Source organism: Ailuropoda melanoleuca, chromosome 13, assembly GCF_002007445.2.
Source record: "Ailuropoda melanoleuca isolate Jingjing chromosome 13, ASM200744v2, whole genome shotgun sequence".
NCBI lineage: Eukaryota > Metazoa > Chordata > Mammalia > Carnivora > Ursidae > Ailuropoda > Ailuropoda melanoleuca.
Window position 1 is genome coordinate 39,198,630 of NC_048230.1, and position 6,261 is coordinate 39,204,890.

At 46.4% G+C, this 6,261-nt stretch overlaps 1 protein-coding gene across 2 annotated transcripts in view; it reads right to left on the reverse strand.

Moving 5' to 3' along the window:
* CD300E (CD300e molecule) overlaps nt 1-5,401 on the reverse strand; it is a 35,641-nt gene extending 30,240 nt beyond the window's left edge. Inside the window, exon 1 of one of the 2 annotated variants that reach the window (XM_034640295.1) lies at nt 5,062-5,401. The gene's annotated coding sequence lies outside the window, so the exon portion shown is untranslated. Of the gene's footprint in view, nt 1-3,699; nt 3,731-5,061 lie in introns of those variants that run through there. The other variant, XM_034640298.1, reaches the window with a different exon arrangement.
* Between the last annotated feature and the right edge of the window lie 860 nt (nt 5,402-6,261).

Consider the following 6,261-nt stretch of genomic DNA (forward strand, 5'->3'; position numbering starts at 1 on the left):
AAAAGAAAAGAAAAGAAATGGCACGTCAGCCGGGATCCGGGTAGCAGGTAGATGGCGCACACGCAAGATGGTGTAATTGAGGATAATTTAATGAGGGAGATAGGTTATGATGGTACAGGAATGAGTTAAGGGAAATCAACAAAAGATAGAGAATAAACCCGGGGCTAGCAGCAGCACAGAGCCCTTACCACCGCGAAGTGAGGAGAGGGAGGAGAGGGGATAAAAACCGGAACCCATAGAGCCCTTGCATAAACCTCCCAGCAGTGGAGGGTGAGGGCCACCTGGCAGGAGCCGAGGCCCCTGATGGAGGGACACAAACCCTCCCAGCCCAACAGAGACACACCTTTCAGCCCTTCTGCCTCCCACTCCCCATTAGCTGAACCCCACCAGAAGTTGGAGAGTGAGGTTATGCCCCCTCTCCAGTAAGACTAAGAACCTCTCCGGGGCTGCTACCATGTATGATTCATCTTAATAGTCCCAGCGTTTAATATCGTGACTGGCTAGTAACAGGTGCTCAGTAAACATGCTGCATGAATACATGAATGAATGAATGAATGAATGTCCATCTGCCTGGCAACCAGAGGCAGGGCTCAGCATCCACTTGATAATTGCCTTCCAAAACCATGTGAAATGGTACAGTGACCCCCAAGCATGCCCACGGAATTAGTTTGAGACACTAGTTGCCCTAGAGAAATAGGTCATCCTGACATTAGTCACCCAACCACTTCACACAAACATGACAGGTGTCCCAGCTCAGAGAAGAAACCAGAAAGCAGGCAGACTCCAGGTGGACTCCAAGGGTCCATCTACATTGGAGAAAGGAGCTTGAGATCAGAAGCAGGGGAGGGGGAGGAGAGCCAGGGGTCTCTCAAAGCCCTTCTTCCTGCACCTGAGGAGACTGGCTACAGGTGGCTGCTGATAAGGCTGTCCTCACCAGGCCTCTGTGACACATGGAGGGACAAGTAACATTGCCTCAGGGCCTCATGACAAAGTGTGATCCAAAAACGGGAAGAAGGACACAGAAGGCCACTCTGGGGCCCCAGGGGCCAGCAGATCTGAGCTCACCTAGAGACACTGACACTGGTGTCCAGGGACATGCCCGCTGCCATTTCACTCAGGTGACTTCAGTGAGCACAGCAGAAGGTGGCCTAGGATCTGTGCCAACCATCCCCGAGACACCCCTGGGGCACTGCCAGAAGGACTGAAACTTTGATGGGGGTGGGAGTCTACTGCCAAGAATGAAGCGTGCGTGGGGTCTCACCACCATCACCCCCATAGGCGTAAAGGGCAGGGGGAGAGGCAGTTTGCATAGATCTTGGTAAAAGCTTTGGTCTTCCTTGAAAAAGCACAGCAGCTAATTCTTCTGTCAGACTGATCCCATGGGTCACATCTGATACTCGTGTATCTACTCCTTCAACTCCTACAGTAAATGTGAGATTCACTGCCAATCATGGATCTCTGATCACCTCCCTCCCGGGTCTACAGCCTTCAGGAAAGAGCAACAGTGTGATTCATTTATCCTGTCACTGAATGAGTGTTCATTCGCTCAGTGCCTGCCATGCTCAGGACACTAGGTAGGCTCTAGGGACTCAAGTAAGACAGTGCTCTCATAAGTTCATTCTACCAACGTTTAGAAACACCCAAGAGGTGGGGGCAGATACAAAGAAGGCAGGCCAACTAATAAATCCATAAACAATAGTAAAGGCAGATGGGGTAAGCAGGACTGCTGCCCCAGACAGCTTCCTGCATTAGGAAATGGTTCCAGAACTTGAGCCCTGGGAGATAAATGGAAATCTCGAGTTTAGGGTCCACGTTGGTTTGATCGAGCAGAGCCTTAGAGCCTTACAGCAAAGTCGTCCCGTATCACTGTCCATTTGGGGAGTGGTACCACTGCCTGAAGCACGACCTGGCGGTGGTTTGCTCTTGGCCACTCATCACAGGCCACAGGTACAGACGAGCCATCAGCTCTGATTATCCTCTTGAACCCATCAGAAAGAACTCCGTGCTGTTGTAGACAGAAAATGCAGGTCTTTGTCCCAACTCCCTTCAGCCGTCTTTCTAAAGCAACTTCGCCCAGATCACAACACAGAGCGGGTTCAGGATTAGGGGAACTTCCAGCAGGAGCAGAAGCAGGGAGGAAAGGCTGATGAGCAAGGACCTGTGGGAGGGACATGGGGACAGGTGACGAGTGGCTCATCTGTCCCTTCGTTTCTTCCTCAGGGTCCACTGTGGTCCCTAACCCACACTCATTTTAATAACTGGCCCATGCAGGACCCCAGAGGAAGGCTACCAGGTGAGAAAGATGCTAAAAGCAGACCAGGGAAACATCTATTTCGAAGACACTTTTCTATCCCTGTCTCTGCCAGTTGAACGCTACAAAGTAACGGAGGTTACACCACATTCCGGAAAAACAGTCTACAAACCACTCGTCAGATAATGACTTGCATTACAATGGCTCTTTTGACTTTTCAAAGCACTTCTGTCTATTATCCGATTTTCTCCTCCCAAAAATCCCATAAACCATTTGGTCAGCACAGATAGGCTCCAGGATAGAAGATTCTCAAAAATCACCTTTAAGCTTTTGGTCTTCCGTGGAAATTTGTTTTGAAGCGGCTTTTCCACTAACATCTGTTTTGTATCATTTGTGGTAAATTTCCCAATGAAGGTCCCCTCCTGATTCCTCATTTGGCTGAGAATGTCAGCCAAAAAGTGCTGGAACAACTGCATATCCACATGGAGAAACATAAACCTTGACCTTTACTCCAAACACTTGAATTAATTAGAATTAATTCATTAATAAATTTAAAAATGATCACAGACCTAAACATAAAAGTCGGACCTGTAAGTCTTTTAGAAAAAAAAGCCTAAGAGAATATCTTTGCAACCTTGAAGTAGGCAATTAGTTTCTTAGGACATGAAAAACACCACCATTAATTACAGACTGGATTTCATCCAAACTAAAATTTTCTGTTTATTAAGTGACATCATTTAGAAGATGAAGACGCAGGGGAAGAAGACGCCCGAGACACATGTCTCGCCGCAGACTACAGACATTGAACATCAAGACTATATAAAGAACTCGTGAATCACTGATAACAAAGGCAAGCAACTCAGTTCTTTAAAATAGGCCAAAGATTGGAACAGATGGTTCACTAAGGGAGAGATATGAATAGCTAACTAGCGTGTGAAAAGGTGTACAGCCTCATTAGTCATCAGAGAAATTGATTTAAAGCCACAATGGGAGGGGCGCCTGGGTGGCTCAGTCGATTAAGTGACTTTTGATCTCAGCTCGGGTCTTCATCTCCGGGTTGTGAAGCCTACTTTAAAAAAAGAAAATAAGGAGCGCCTGGGGGGCTCAGTAGGCTAAGTGTCTGCCTTCGGCTCAGGACATGATCCCAGGGTCCTGGCATCGAGCCCTGTGTTGGGGCCCCCTGCTCAGTGGGGAGTCTGCTTCTCCCTCTCCCTCTGTCCCCCACTCATGCTTGCTCTCTCTCTCTAGTGCTCGCTCTTGCTGTCTCTCAAAGAAATAAAATAAAATCTTTTTTAAGAAATGAAAAATAAAATAAAATTTAAAAATAATAAAGCCACAATAAGAATGGCGTTGATGGCTATAAAAAAACATGCATATATTCTTAATGCCATGGAAATATACACTTTAAAATGGTTAAAATGGTAAGTTTTATGTTATACATATCTTACCAAAATTTGGGGTGCCTGGGTGGCTCCGTCAGTTAAGCAGTTGCCTTCAGCTCAGGTCATGATCCCAGGGTCCTGGGATCGAGTCCCGCATCAGGCTCCTTGCTCAGCAGGGAGCCTGCATCTCCCTCTGCCTGCTGCTCTCCCTGCTTGTGCTGTCAAATAAATTTAAAAATCTTCCATATATATATAGATATCTCTTACCACAATTTTTTTAAAAAGACAGGAAATGGGCACATAGGTGCTTAAGAGGTTACCTCTGTTTGAAAAATCATAATCTTCAGAAAAATGATTTGGTCATCCATACGCACAACCTATCCCTCCTGTCTTTCTTCCCAGCTGCTAGATCTTAGTGTGATCATTATCTCCAATTTTATGTATTTATTTCACAGACAAGGTAGGAACATAAATAAGGTATTAACAGATATTAATATTCATTTCAGTAAAAATTGTAAAAGTACCTCCCCTCCCCCAAAACCCCACAATGAGATGTCATTCCACAGCCACCTGAATGACAAAAAATATTCAGGCTCCCCATGTCGTCCTCTACGAAGTGGAGGGATCCTTATCTCACCGCTCTCAAGTCCTGTCCCATGAACTCTTACATCATTAAACTAATGGCCACTGAAATCAATACCCAGGCAATGAGGCCCACAACTCATTGTCCCGAGCCGCGATCCAAGCCATGATCTGTGAAGTTCAGTTGCCTCCTGATAGGTCGCCAGGAAGTAGCTAAGCGAGAACAAACGTAATTACCAGGAAAGATAAAGAAGCAAGAGCTGTAACGCGGCGTGAACATTTGCAGGAGGCCTGACCCAGGGCTCGCATGCCGTCTTACTCAGTCCTCACATCCGCCCTGTGGAGCTGCCCCCTTTCAAGTTACTTTCTGACAGCGCATAGAACTGAATCAATCGCAAACTTCAGCATGTGACTCCGACTTCGGTTTTTTTTTTTCTTTACCTTGTTTTTTGTCTTCTCTTCTAATCTCACTTCCTCTCCCTTTCACTCATACAAGTGCCCTGTCTTGAGTATTTATTTTACATAAATTTTGAATTGGTCAGCATCACAATTCAGTGGCTTTTTCAGCCACCCATCAAAATTCTAAGTTTCTTCCAGGAAGCTGAAGTTCATTCCTCCTGACTGATGTGGACTTTTCCGTCATTCTAGATTCCGTATTTTACCAGTCCTTTCTCTAGTAACATGCATTTCTCACTAGCTGCCATCATAGTCCATGCTGGGGTTATCCTCGTTCTCATCTCAGCATGTGCCTGTGGCCAAGAGCCACCGAGAGCTTCCCCTGGAATAGTCTCAAGCCCCAGTTAAGTGTCTGCACGAGTCATAATGAGTGACAGGGTAGGGACTCACATGCGGACCACCAGATTCCAGAACGCACATCTGTCTCACCCCCAGGCGCTGTCTCCAAGCCATGAGGTTGGACGTAGCAGGACAATCATATCTAATAACCAGAAAGGTATCCAGAAAAAAATAGTTGGGAATAAGAACATGTTAGTGTCTCCAGCAGACAGTGACAAGCCTATTACTGAGACAAACATAGCACACCATTCAAAAACAGAGCAAGCTGGAGCGCCTGGGTGGCACACGCGGTTAAGCGTCTGCCTTTGGCTCAGGGCGTGATCCCGGCATTATGGGATCGAGCCCCACATCAGGCTCTTCCGCTATGAGCCTGCTTCTTCCTCGCCCACTCCCCCTGCTTGTGTTCCCTCTCTCGCTGGCTGTCTCTATCTCTGTCAAATAAATAAATAAAATCTTAAAAAAAAAAAAAAAAGAATCTACTTCAGATTTAAAAAAAAAAAAAAAAAAACAGAGCAAGCTGAATCAGCTTGACATAGGTAACTTTTGACGGTACCCATTCCTGGTTACTAATTCTGCTTTCATCAAGCAAGGTTCAGGCTGAGCCTTTGGTCTCCTGAATAGACCTTCCACCTGGTAAGTAAAAATAACCAGTTATCATGCCACAAATATTTGCCATTGCAAATAAATAAATTAGAAACTGGCTTATATCAGTCTCTCAGGGGATGTGAATGAGGTAAAATATTCTCATCACTGCCATTGATCAACTCTTCTCATTGTGAGAGTAAATCTCCTCTCCTTTTCTCTAGCACAGGACCGAAGACTTAGGTGAGCAGATTTTTGCTGAAATGAAAAACAAAATTGATTTCTCTTCCATCCAAGTACCTGGAAGCATGGTGATGTCCACTGAACTGAGATCACCCCACCAGGCCCTGCCTAAGAGCAAGTTGGCTCTTGCCCATCCTTGTCTACCACCTGCCACCGTCACCTGAGCACCTGTCTCTGTGCATGCCCCCCTGGGTGCTATCCTCACCACCCACTCACCCCCGCTGGTCCCATCACTTTCCTCACTTGCCCCTGGCCTCAGGCAGTTGGGAAGAGCCCTGGATTGGCAGCCAAAACCCCTGTGTCCTAGTCTCAGCTCTGCCATTCACATGCCAAATGACACTGGGCAGGTCAAATAAATTCTGAGCCTCAGTGTTCTCATCTATGGTGGCTACGAGAATTAAATGGGTTGATGAAGAGAAAATTCTC